Source organism: Plecotus auritus, assembly GCF_963455305.1.
Source record: "Plecotus auritus genome assembly, chromosome: 1".
Lineage (NCBI taxonomy): Eukaryota > Metazoa > Chordata > Mammalia > Chiroptera > Vespertilionidae > Plecotus > Plecotus auritus.
The window spans coordinates 66,350,193-66,363,707 of record NC_137770.1 but is presented as its reverse complement, the minus strand read 5'-3'; the positions used below and the strand labels follow the sequence as shown (position 1 = coordinate 66,363,707).

Here is a 13,515-nt window from a genome sequence, read left to right as displayed (position 1 = left end):
ATGACCTACACAATATAAATGAAGAAACGAACCACCATAAGAAATAACAAAGTGGCCATTTTTCTGGCCCTATACCTATTCCATTATAAATTATCGCTACTTCAAAGCTTACCTGACCATTAAATAACATCATCATGCACATGGTCCCGACACTCTTTTCTTATACTTTCTTTTTCTAAATAAAAAGGAAAACTATGCTTGAAGAATTAAAATCAGACTCTGTTTTTCCCCAGAATTTTTTATAAAGAGAATTGGAAGTGATCTAATCTTTATTGTTATAACATTTTATCATCTGGCTGTCAAGATGTGATTTCTTACTCTGAAATGATCCACTCTCTATTATATTTCATGTTAACATTTCAAATCAAGAAAAATGGTGCCGTTCATGTTGCTTAAGATAATTGGGAGGAGAAGCACTGAACTGTATTTCTCGAAGTTCATCTAGACTTTAGCAGCAAAGATTGATAATCAGAGTGGAAGGATGCTTAATTTTACATGGAGTGATAATGGCTTAAGTAAATTATTTTTCCAGCATTTTTCTCATCAACACCACACTAAGACGAAGGTTTTCTTAACACTTCTAAAACAATGATTTTACATAGTTTCACAAAACATTTTAAAAGCAATTATTAGCATTTTCTGAAAAGTATCAGTCTGAAAAGGTATCACTGAACCCCCCTGCTTAAAAAGGAATCAGATAGCCTGGCCGGTGTGGCTCAGTGGTTGAGCTTCAAACTATGAATTAGGAGGTCACATGCCGGGGTTGTGAGCTCCATCCCCAGTGTGGGGCCTGCAGTAGGCAGCTGATCAATGATTCTCTCTCATCATTGATGTTTCTCTCTCTTTCCCTCTCCCTTCCTCTCTGAAATAAATAAAAATATTTTTTAAAAACAGTAACTAAATAAATTGTGATGATTTGCCAGATTTACATTTCCTGTGTTTGTGAGATATGAGCGAGGAATGGGAATAACTCCATATCTCTCTACTGTATGGTTTCTGTGTTGGATGAAACCATCCAGGAGTGGGAAGGATTAAAGCTTCTCATGTCACTGTTTCCAAGCATATGAGGCTTCCGAGTCACGCAGGCTCACCTTGGCCATTTGATAAACGCTAGTTTCCCCTTACTTTCTTGTGTGTATTTGGCTCATTTAGATTTGGATGTTTCTCTGGAAGATAGAAAGTTTCTCCTGTCCATTGGCTGTAATTATAATAATGATTCCCTATTTTGCTGTGGGGCATCCCCCCATGGACACCATACCAGCACTTTCAGCTCCACTTATCCAAAACCAAACTCAATTATGCCCCCTGCAAACCTGCCCTGCCTCCTGTGCCTCCATCTCTTATAATGATTCAACTTTTCTCAAACTCTGCCAGACTAAGAAACATGGGAAAATCTCCTCTGCCCCCGCTGGCATTCAAACACCAGCCCACTCTGCTCGTCTCTGCTGTATATTCCTATGTTTCTATCAATTCCACCACCACGGGAGCAGTCTTCTAGCCTGACTCCTGCATCCTTACTTCTGAAACTTCCTGCTTCTCCAACCAATTCCTCCCTCCAGCATGAATATTGCTTCTCAAAAGCACAGCCTAGTTTATGATCATCTTTCCCTCAAAAGTCTATGGCTTCTAAACACCCCAAGAAAAACTTTCTAACTCCAGAAAATGTGAATTCAGAAATTCCATACAGTGATTATATCTTGTTCTTCCTGTCACATTTCTTACTACTTGCCCCCAGGAATGTCAATCATGCCCCGGCTACACCAGACCCTCCCACCCTCTCCTGCCTTTGCTGTCCCCTCTACCTTGTATTCCTCTACCTTGGACACTCGTATTGCAGTGTGCTTGGCTCAGCTCATGTGACCCCTTCGTCACAAAGTCTTTTACAGCCCACACTATTATTCCTTCCCCCCTTTCTGTCTCTAGCCCTTTCTCTCCATCTCTGGATTTAGCATCTGCAGCATTTTGCCACTTATGAAGTTAGCCTCTGGCAGATCCGTCAGAGGTTGCACACTCTCTCACTCATTATTCCACCAATCAGGTATCTCTAGCGTTCCTGTCCCAGCTGCTATTCTAGACACTAATGCTACAAAGACCTAGTTCTCTGTCTCATGAAGCTCAGTGTGGTAGATGATAACATGTTAATAATGCAATATGGTGAGATAAGTGTCATAAGGCAGTCCAAAGGAGAGGGCATAGGGAGACAGTGTGATAAGCACAGGGCCTAAATTCAAAAGTTTCAGGTGTTCAAGGTCTGGTTCTGCTATGTAGCTAAGTTATAATAAACAAATCTCTTAGTTGCAGTTTTCTCATTTGCAAAATTAGGATCCCTACTACCTAGTCTTACCTAATAATAAACAAACATGTAAATTGACTGTACCTCCACTATGCCCACAGCCAATCAGAGTGAGTATGCAAATTAACCCAACAAAGATGGTGGGTTAATTTGTATATGCAGGCGTGGAGCAGCCGGGAGGGGTGGGACGCCTGCTATGAGGGAGAGGGGTGCGGCGGAGGGAGTTACAGGAGCAGTGCTCCAGACAGAAGCAAGGACTTGCCGGCTCCCGGGCGGGCCAGGAAGGGGATGTGCGGGCTCCTGGCAGCCGGCGGCTGGGAGTAAAGCCAGGGGAAGGAAGGCCTATTCTTGCACAAATATCATGCAACGGGCCTCTAGTCCTATCTAATAAAAGAGTAATATGCAAATTGACCATACCTCCGCTACACCCACAAAGCCACGCCCACCAGCCACGCCCACCAGCCAATCAGGAGAGAATATGCAAATAAACCCAACCAAGATGGCTGCGGCCACAGAGAGCAGGAGGGAGGCTTGGGTTTCCCTGGCAATGGAGGAAGCCAAGCTTTCCACCTGCCCTTGCCAGCCCAGGCCTCCACTCAAGGCTACAGAGTTTCAATGATAGAAGATAAATAAATCCCAACAGAAATGGCTGCCGCCACGGAGCAAGCAGAAGGCTTGGCTCTGCACAAGGCTACAAAGTTGCAATTATAGAAGATAGATGAATCCCAGATACCAGGGCCTCCACTTGGGTCGCCGGGGAGCGTGGCCAGCCTGCAAACCACCACAGGCCCCTCACCCAGGCTGCCCCATGCCCTAAAGGAACCCCCATCCTGATCCAGAACACCCTTCAGGGCAAACCAGCTGGCCCCCACCCGTGCACCAGGCCTCTATCCTATCTAATAAAAGAGAAATATGCAGATTGACCGTCATCTAACACACAATATGGCTGCCCCCATGTGGTCAAAGATCCTGCCCCCATGTGGACACAAGATGGCCATCACAAGATGGCCAGCAGGGGAGGGCAGTTGGGAGGGACCAGGCCTGCAAGGGAGGGCAGTTGGGGGTGATCAAGCCTGCAGGGGAGGGCAGTTAGGGGTGACCAGGCCGGCAGAGGAGGGAAGTTGGGGGTGACCAGGCCTGCAGGGGAGGGCAGTTAGGGGCAAACAGGCTGGCAGGGGAGCAGTTAGGCATCAATCAGGCTGGCAGGGGAGTGGTTAGGGGGTGATCAGGCTGGCAGGCAGAAGCAGTTAAGGGCAATCAGTAAGGCAGGAAGGTGAGCAGTTGGGAGCCAGCAGTCCTGGATTGTGAGAGGGATGTCCGACTGCCCGTTTAAGGATCGGGCCTAAACGGGCAGTCGGACATCCCTCAAGGGGTCCCAGATTGGAGAGGGTGCAGGCTGGGCTGAGGGACAACACCCCCCCATGCATGAATTTCGTGCACCGGGCCTCTAGTGTTCTATAAGGATCAAACTAAAATTACATAGTGAGTTTTCACTTACTTCACCAGATCCACTCTCTGTCCTTTTCCTCTACTCATTGCCTCTAGAAGTTGACCTCTAAGCAAGGGGGTCCTCTCCACATCACCTCTACGTCTCCAGGTTCTGCTAATTGCTTTCTCCTCTGGCTCTTTCAGTCCCAGGGGTAGTCAAGCCCCAGGGTAACTCTCCCTTGTGGTTTCCCTGCACTCTGTCCACACCTCAGCAAACAGTCCCTTTATTAAGGGCTCTGAAAATTACCCAAGTCAAATGTGCCATCTGTTCCCTGCCAGGACTCTGATTGATAAAACTGCCGTTCAAACTTTCAGTTGCTGTCTAAACGCAAGGTATTTCTCATTTATCTTTGCACAGTGCTTTACACAAAGCAGATTACTGCTATTAATAACAAACAGTGAAGTGAATGTATGCAAGGATGAATGAATGAATGATCCTGTCCACTTCCACTTTAGCTGCATTCCTATCGGGGAATACCTCCTCATCACCTTGTATTGGCTTTTGTAATGCCTGGTTTGATCTGGAAGGTCCATTCCCTTGGAACGCACTGTCTCTGGGAGAAAACATTTCTGCAGATAGTCTCTCTCAGCCCTTATATGTTTCTAGTGGTTAAGCTTGAAAAGGTTAACTTTGTTTGCAATTTCTAGAAAAACCCTCCTTCTATAGGAGGCACAATTACCTGATAGCAGAAATGGATTACATATGTGTTCATGTATATCTTTTGTTCATCAACATAAAAGATGGCAAATAAATCAGAAGCAGGCAAATGGATTATTCCCTTATTACATGGTGACCATGAATATATTTAAGGAACCAGTAGCTTAGACTGGAGTAGTTTTTCAAAAGCACAGGAAAACCACAAATCATTGCCTCCACTGCCCCCTTTTTTTCAGGGGAAGCCTAGCCAATGAATGAACAACCGGGTAGCCTCACCAAATGACCTCAGCACAGTTAGATCACTGAATTCAGGAGCTTGATATTTATGTGGAGCTGAAATCATGACTAATTAGACTTTAATATGAAATTTATTTCCAGAAATTATAGACTATCCTTATCTCCTGAATCCTCACACATATCAATAAAATGGGAGATATGCAGTTTCCTCTTATCTATACTAATAAAAGGGTAATATGCTAATTAGACTAGGAGACCTTCCAGATGTCCTTCCGGACAAAGCCATGGTGGCGGGGCCAAGGCAGAGGCAGTTAGTGGCAATCAGGCAAGGAGGGGAGGGAAGTTGGGGGTGAGCAGGCTGGCAGGGGGGTGCAGTTGGGGTTGATTAAGCCGGCAAGGGGGGGCAATTGGGGGTGAGAAGGCTGGCAGGCAGAGTGGTTAGGGGCGATCAGGCAGGCAGGCAAGTGAACTGTTAGAAGCCAGCAGTCTCGGATTGTGAGGGGGATGTCCAACCAGCAGTTGGACAACCCCCGAGGGGTCCCAGATTGGAGAGGGTGCAGGCTGGGCTGAGGGACACCCCCCAAACCTGTGCATGAATTTTGTGCACCAGGCCACTAGTTTTAATATAAGGTTGATAACTTAAAAATGAGAAACTGACCCATAGAAACTATCTTTATAAAACATACTTTTGAGTAAACACCTTTAATAGTATGCTTTGGTACTGAGTAGATATTACTCATTAGCAAATAATTGCATAACTGGAATTCTTAATTAAAACTTTTGATGAGAAATGAGTTTGTTTATTCTGTAATTATGACCCAGGAATTCAGAACATATTGGGGTACTTTATGAGCACAATTTCAAAGATTTTAATATAGCAAAGAACCCACAACACTTTTAAATAAGAACTCTCAGAGGAAAATATGCATGCATACACACACACACACACACACACACACACACACACACACACACCCTGTGTATGTGTACAGATCAGGTGCAATACGATTTTAAAAGTATAATACAACTATTACATGGAAATGTTCCAAATTTAATGGACATGTGATGCTGTTAAAAACCTCTAAAGAGGCATTCTGGACCTTTCTGGATTTTGCAGGAAGGCTCTTCCTTTAGCTTTGTAATTGAAATACAAATTACAGACAATGGCAAACTCTGCAAGGCTCCTTTTTAAAGCTTTCCTTAAGAAGATGAGTTTGAAGAGATTGTTCAACACACATCACAATTCACGCTTCAGGAGACAGCCATGGAGGAGGAGTTGTTTCTGGAAGACAGTTGGCTCAGATAATGTTTAAATCTAACTTGGTCACGAGGGCCAACCTGGTAAGAAAGTCTGTTATAAAAATGTACAGGCCTTAAGTGTTTCTATTTGTTGATTGTCAACTGATGGTAGGTTCTTGGTTCAAAGGCCAAAGAGATCTGGGGACAAGGAGAACTTGAGCAGACCCCTTTGTGGAACCAACCAAAGGTTAGATAAACTGTAGATTCCTCCTGAGCCTAGGGCGTAAATGAAACCCCTGTAACTGGGGCTGGAAGAGAGAGCATTACTGTCTGTCACCTCATTTGTGGTGTTGCTGACTCAGTGCTGGACCTTGCCACTTCATCACAGCTCCATAGGGCACTTAGGATGTTAGACAAGTCCTATAATTAAAGCGTTTGCTACTGATTTTTATCCCAGAATGTCAACTTCTTCCTGTCCCCCATACCACTCTCCAATTCCTTGCATATTAGCAGTGTATTTTTTTAAATGAATCTAATATATTCAATACTAATAAGAGGTCCATAATAGTAAACATCCTACCTGAAAAGGACACAGGGAAGGAAAAAAAAAGTATCCTTTGTGTTCCTTTATTAGGAAAGACATAAATTACCCAGAATCTTATTTTCTCTCTCTTTTTCTAATCAATTGGTGGCACTAGTGGTCTCTGGCAATGAATTGGCTCTATAACCATAGTTCAGTTGTTCTTATATGTACAGCATTCAGTGATTAGGGTGTTTTTGTTTTATTTTTTGTGAAAGGTGCAGTTGTATGGCCCTAAACATTAATTGCAACATTTATGGCTTACCTGATAAAGTTTATTTTAATAAAAATGTGCATGCTGTTAATTGGATCCTTTCTCTCATTATTTATAAGTGATTCAGAGATGCATAATAGAATGCATATAATGTACAGGGATTTAAACTATGCTATAAATCCCATTGCAGAATTCCTGACACTACTTTGTATGCGACAAGCAAAAATTATCAAAGATTTGAAATCAAAGCACATTTTTAACCTAGTTTCAAGCATCTACTTTGGGGTTTTTTTAATGTTTTTATTTTCTGTGTTATTCAAAACATTTTTTCAAACATGTACTCTTCATTTTTCATAACATGGTGTTCTAGAAAGAAAATTAGGCTTGAGAGCTAAACAGGCCTGTATTAGACCCTCGACTCCATCATCTTCTAGGGCTGAAACCCCTGCTAAGATGGTTAACGTACCCTTGGTTTCTTTGTCTCTGAACAATGCCTGTCTCCAAGAGCTGTGTTAAGAATTAAGTGACACTATTGTGGCTAGTCAGTATCTGGATGCAATAGGTACCCAGTTAGTTTCTTCTCCCTTTGTTGATTTGAATTTTAACATTGGCTTAAGAAAGAAAAAAACAAAATGATTAGGCAGGGAGGTTTGCTTTTAAAAACAAATTTCAAAGCATTAAAAAAAAGATAAAAAGTTGTAATTCTCTACCACTTTGGTTATTTTATTTCTCTTTCTTCTTTGTTAAGACTTTCTAACATTTAATAGATACTATTCAGCCCCAGTTCTTCAAGGTCAGAGGCTTGGTTACTGTAAATTTGTGGAGAGAAGCCTGTAAGGAATTTACATCTGTTGGGATGTAAGCTGGCATCCCTGAATCATAAGTATTTCTCCCCAAAGTACATTGAAGTACAATTAAGCAATCCAGCTGAGTTACCATCTTATTTGATCCTCCCTCCAAAAATTTTATTTTGCTTCTGTTTGTTCAAAAGATCTTTGATAAAATGGTGATAGCATTCCTATCTCTTGTCTGTTTTCAAAAGAGCTAGTGTTATTGAAGGAGGGGTGGGGGGAGCTTACCTCTTTTTATTGGGCTTGAGCATTCAGTGTCCTTCCACAGAGTGGCACCTGCAGAATCATTAGCAAAATTAGACAAGTAACTGATTTATTATTTCTGTAAATGCATGGTGCATTCCCTTTACTCAGAGAGTACAGCAAAAATTATTCATGCTAAAGGAGAGTAATCAAAATGACTAAAAAAGCACATTTTTATCATTCCAAACATAAACCTAGCTGTGGTGGTATACTATCACAGTACATAATAATAGAAATGAATTATGTCAGTAAACTCTTGAGGTTGAAGATTTACCATGATAAATATTTTTCATTAAAGTGAAATATCTTGGCAGAGTCACTTTCATATGCAGACTATTGACACAAGGAGGCCAGCTGTGCCCATGCAGATGCCGAGATTTGGGTCTATATTATTAATGATTTATCATGTCACGGAGAGCTTAGATTAGTTTTTAAAGCAATCCCTTGCCACAAAAGCACTTGCTATAATGTGCAAATGCAAGGAATGCTATATGTGCTCTTCAAATTAAAGTTACCACAGAAGCTGTAGCTACCTTTATAATTTCAATACCTCTATCTTCTTATTTTAAAACATGAAATTCTGCATCCTAAGCTGTATTATTCATTAAAATTCAGACAAATGTTATTTTATATCAACAACTGGGTAGTGAATAGCATATCTGAATTAATAAACACATGCACATAGATGAGGACATGAAGGAGATGGAATGGAACAAAAATTTATTGCAAACCCATTGCATACTGTTATTTTAAATCTCACATTTAATTCGAGGTTGGATTAAGTTTCTAATCCAATTCTGCAGAATTTCCAGATTGCACTGCCTTCAGGACATATGTAAGAATGTTGGCTAGTATGGATTCAGTGCTTTCTGTGTTCTTGGTAAGATGCTAAACACTTTACATGCATTATCACATTCAGTCTTGATGAAAGACATCTGAAGTATTGGTATCGCCCCTGTTTCACAGATGAGAAGACTGAAGTGCAGTGTAGTTGAATAAATTAGCCTGAGAGGAGGTGTCTGAATTTGAATCCAGGCTGTCTAATGTTCCAAAGCCTTCTGCCAATAACTGTGACCTCACTATTAAAACTATTATTACAACTAAGTAAGAGGTAGGGTTCAGATCCTGCTTAGTTACTACCTCTGTGGCCTTAGGCAAGTCATTTAAACTCTCTAAGCTTCAGTTTCCTCTTCTGTAAAATGAAGATGATAATAGTACTTACCTCACAGACTTATTGTGAGTTAATATGTGTACTAGGTGAAATGCTTAGGATAGAGTATAGCACATATTTAGCATTAGGTGCTTTGTTTGATAACTAATAGTTAAAGAGTGGTACTCTCTGATGATTGATAAGCTTTCATTGACTATTACACACAGATTTTCTATAACTTTCAGATAGCTTTTATTCTTAAAACTAGGTTAGAGCCCTTGCCAGTGTAGCTCAGATGGTTGTAGCATCGTACCATGCACCAAAAGGTGGTGGGTTCAATTTGCTGGTCAGGACAAATACCTAGGTTTAGGATTCAATCCCTGGCCAGGGTGATGTGCCAATCTCTCTCTTTCTCTCTCTCTCTCTCTCTCTCTCTCTCTCTCTCTCTCTCTCTCTCCTTTCCTCTCTCTAAAATCAATTTTAAAAACAGAAAACAAAAACTAGATTGGAACTAAAACATAAAAATAAACTTCTGAACTTTGCTTCTAAAGTAAATTTAAAAAAATAGATTGTAAATTAGGTTACTACTTATCAGTGATGAGAGATGTATGCAGATAACACTATAAAGCATAGTTATTAATCATTTACATCATTGAACCCTTTATGTATTCTTTCTGAGTACAGAAAGAGCCAAATATCTTCCTCCCTTCCCTTCATTATTCACTCACTCAGCAAACATCCTTACACAGGTACTATGATTGCTCTGGGGCTGCAGGTGAATAAACCCCTACTCTGAAGGAGCATGCAATATAGAGACTATACTCTCTGGTTTGGCACATAAGAGAATGTGAAGTAGTTGGTTCCATGACCAGATCTCTTTAACAAGTATTTATTGAGTGCCCATTAAATACCAGGCACTGGGCTAGGCACTGGTGCTGTCCAGGTAAATAGGGCGTGATCCCTACAGGTAAGAAGCAGCCAGTAGGGAAGACATCCTAAACAGATATTTTCCCTTTAATTTGGTAAGTTTAATAAGGGTACAGAAGAGAGGTGCTTAAACCCATCCCAAAGGTAGTGGGATGGGGGAAATTTTGACACTTCAGCAACATTTTTGTTAAAAGTCAAGAAAAGCAGAATTTAAAGGGCATCAGAAGGAGAATCCCAGAAATCATACCACAGGTGAAGACATGGAGACATGGAATATGCAACTTTGCAGGAAATTACCTGGAGCATAAGATGATGGCTGCGGAGGGGCAGTGGACTAAAGAAGTAAACAGGGCTAACAGGTTAAAAAAGTGTCTAAAATCAACCAAAAGGGACAGATGCTAATAAACAGCATAGAGTGTTTCCTTAGCATTCTTTCCACTAAAATCGGAATAAAAAGAGTGTCATTTTCCTGATGAATCCTTAATAAATTAAAATTATTTCGATCCTGACCAAAGGTGAAGGGTCATCCTTTGACGCCAGTGACTTGTCCTCTTCCTGAACTCTGTTCCCCCAGCACACCCAACACAGGGATTGGCTCTAAGGTCCAGACTGATATTGAAACTGAAAATATGTCTAATTTTTGGCTCGAAGTGACGTATCACCATACTCTTCTGCAACCTGAAATGTTTTCATTCCTGGGTTTAGGAACTCAGTCTAGGGCTCTGGGGTGGCACTCTGGAGAGTTGTCCGTCACTGAATTTCAGCAAAGAATTCAGGAGGATTGAACTTTTTCTATTTGCTGCTGCAGCAGACAACTCATGAGCTTTCTGGAGAGGTGGGTGGCAATTTGATTCCTCATCAAACCACTGGTCACCTTCTTGCATCTTCATTCAGTGCACAGAGCCCTCTGCCTGCAGCAGGGTTTGCTCCCTTGATGGAGAAAATACAGAATGACTGGATGCCAGTAAAACAGGCACAGCTTTCTGGGTCAGAAGTTGGCTGGGGAAGGGCCCTGACTGCCAAGTAACTTGCAATGATGTCAGAACCCAGCACAACCAAAAAAACACCAGCCAGCCAGCCAGCCAACAAAAGCCTTAACTACAATAGAAAAATCAAAGGGCTCTGTTGCCAAAGCTGTTCTTTCCGCCCCCTACCCCTTTCTTCCAGTAGGAAGAACAGCAGGAAGAGTTTATATTTTAAAAGACAACCTCTCCTCCTTCCTCCTTCTTCATTTTGGTAACAAAGTGTTAACTACCCAGGAAACTGTCCTGAAGCAGTTCCTTGGGGTATCTTTTTTTTTTTAGTTCCTTGTCAAGGCTGTCAGCTGGTCAGAAACAATTCAGAATAGGGTATTTTCCTAAATGTAAACATGTAACTTTGTGCTGAGGAGAAAGCAGGAACCTTCAAGGAAAGGAAAATCCTTTCTCTGCTTCCTTCTCGGTAATTAACCATACTCAAATGAAAATTAAAAGTTTGGCAAAAAAGATCTTTCTTTTTCTTTAAATAGGGCTTCATGGTTCATTCCAGCCATTTAGAGCCCCCAGTGATTCATAATTCAACTGCAAATTAATAAAACACAGCCCGTTCTTGGAAATGAAGTTTGGGTTCAGATCCTCTTGTTTTGGAATATATGACTTTTTTCTTTCATTTGTGACAGTCAATTTTAAATGATGTCACTTCAAGGACATTTTCATTTCTCCCACAACATATTACACGAAACACTTGCCTGTAATACCGGCTCATTAGCTTGCAAAATTATACTGTACTGAATGGCTTTCATTCAAAGTAAAAATGGGATTTTTAGTAAGCAATTTCTGTATTTTTATAAAGATAAAGCAATGTTTGATTGCTTCTTCCCAGCTGTTTTAGTTAGTGGTTATAAAGAGAAATTGGAAGGGGGAGAGCGAGAAAGGTAATATGGGGGCGGTTTGTAAAGATGTGCTTAGAAAAATAAAGCTTAGATTAGGAAACTAAGGCAGAACTTTATAGAGGAACTGCGCCTGCAGCTCCCCTGGCTGCAATAATTTGTCCTGTGGATAGCCGGAGGAAAGAGGGAGCGAGAAAAAGAGGGAAAGAGGGAGGAAAGCAAAAAGGCTGCTTCCCGGGCTGCGGCGGCCACCGCCAGCTGGATGACTGAGGCGCTGGGAGTTGCTGGAAGGAGCCCTCGCTCGCTCTTCAGAGGTGGGGAGAGGGCGGGGGCGCAGCCGAGCGCCAGGGAGGAGGGACGCGGAGGCCACCGAGGGGTCAGCGGGGCCGCGGCGCCGGGCTGGGGGCCTCCAGGCGGCGCTGGCCGCGGGCTCGGGCTGGGACGAGCGTGCCCGGTCACCCGCGCCTCCTACCGTCCGCGCCTGGGGGTGGGCCCGCGCCGCTTGAAGGATTGACTTGGAGATGGATCGAATTACACCATTTGCCGAGCCTCGGTTTGTTTTGCTCCTGCTTCGTCCCGCTGCTGCTGCGGCTGCTGCTGCTGCTGCTGCTGCTGCTGCTGCAAGGACTGGTGGTGGCGAGTTTCAGGATTATATCGAGGGAGCCAAGACCTAAAGACACAGAGGGATATATATGTATATTTTCTATTTTTTCCTTTATTTTCTTTTTTCCTTGCACGTGACAAGCTTTATTTTTACCAGCCTCCCCTCATGAGGTAAGACCCTCTTGTGCAAATGTTGTAATGCTCTGGGCGCCTGGTGGAAATCGGACCTAGATCCTCCGAGCCTGCATCGCAGCCAGTGTGCGCGCGTGTGTGCGTGGTCACTGGAGAGTTGATTTCTTTTTAACCAATTCTCTCCTCTTGTCATGCAAGGGACGCGCAGAGGGCTGGAGAGGTTTGGCGGACCCGTCAACACTGGCAGAACTGGGAGCTTGGGGGGAGGGGCATGTGGCTCTGGAGGCCCCCCAGCACTGAGCACCCCCTCGGGGGGAATTAGCGGAAGAAGGGGGCAAGGAAAAGTTTCTTGCCAGGCAGCGCCAGCTCCGCGCTGCCCCGTGCATTATCAGGGGCAACCCAGGCTGTTACGGTGCCGGGCACGGCGTCTCCAGCCAGCCGAAGAGCCGAGCCAAAGCCAAAGGAGTCGGCTGCGGGCCCGGCCGCCCCCTTCTGCCCGTGGGCCCCGAAGCCAGCGCTGGGACCGCTGGAATCGGGCAGCGCCCGGCCGGCTGGGAGCGGACGGGCGAGCACTGGCCGCGCCTGGAGAAGGGGCGTAGCGCCGCAGCAGAGACCGAGCCGCTCCCAGGGTACTCCGGCTACCTGTCAGTGCGCCCCGATTGTGCGCAGGGAGGCGAGGGGCGGGGGCTCGGGGGACTCGGCCACCCCCACCCTCCAGGCTCCTGCTGGGGTTCCTGCTCAGGCTCCTGCGGGGAGGGGGCCGCTGCCCACCCTCTCTCTCCCCCTGCTGGCTGACAGCGCGGCGGAGGGGCCTGGGGCCGAGAGCTGCCCACCGCCCACCCCAATCCCACCCGGCGCCCGGGTTCCTCCTCCCGGCCACTCTCCCCCGCAACTTTCCGTGCTTTGTTCTCTGGCTGGAAATGATTTACGGAAGCGTCTTGGACAGGGTCTCCGCCAGGCGGCAAGAGCCCGGCGCTGAGATGTGTTACGTTCTCATCTGCCCATCAATTATGGATGGAAACAAATAAGGAAG

The 13,515-nt window shown here is 44.1% G+C and overlaps 1 protein-coding gene across 9 annotated transcripts in view; it reads left to right on the top strand.

Annotated features, from left to right (window-relative positions):
* Positions 1–13,515, top strand: part of SEMA6D (semaphorin 6D) — a 606,507-nt gene that overhangs the window by 536,983 nt on the left and 56,009 nt on the right. For 3 of the 9 annotated variants that reach the window (XM_080642315.1, XM_080642316.1, XM_080642314.1), the window contains exon 1: positions 12,384–12,521. The exons of 3 other annotated variants lie outside the window; for them this stretch is intronic. The gene's annotated coding sequence lies outside the window, so the exon portion shown is untranslated. Of the gene's footprint in view, positions 1–12,149; positions 12,522–13,515 lie in introns of those variants that run through there. 3 more of the 9 variants (XM_080642317.1, XM_080642308.1, XM_080642309.1) reach the window with 3 other exon arrangements.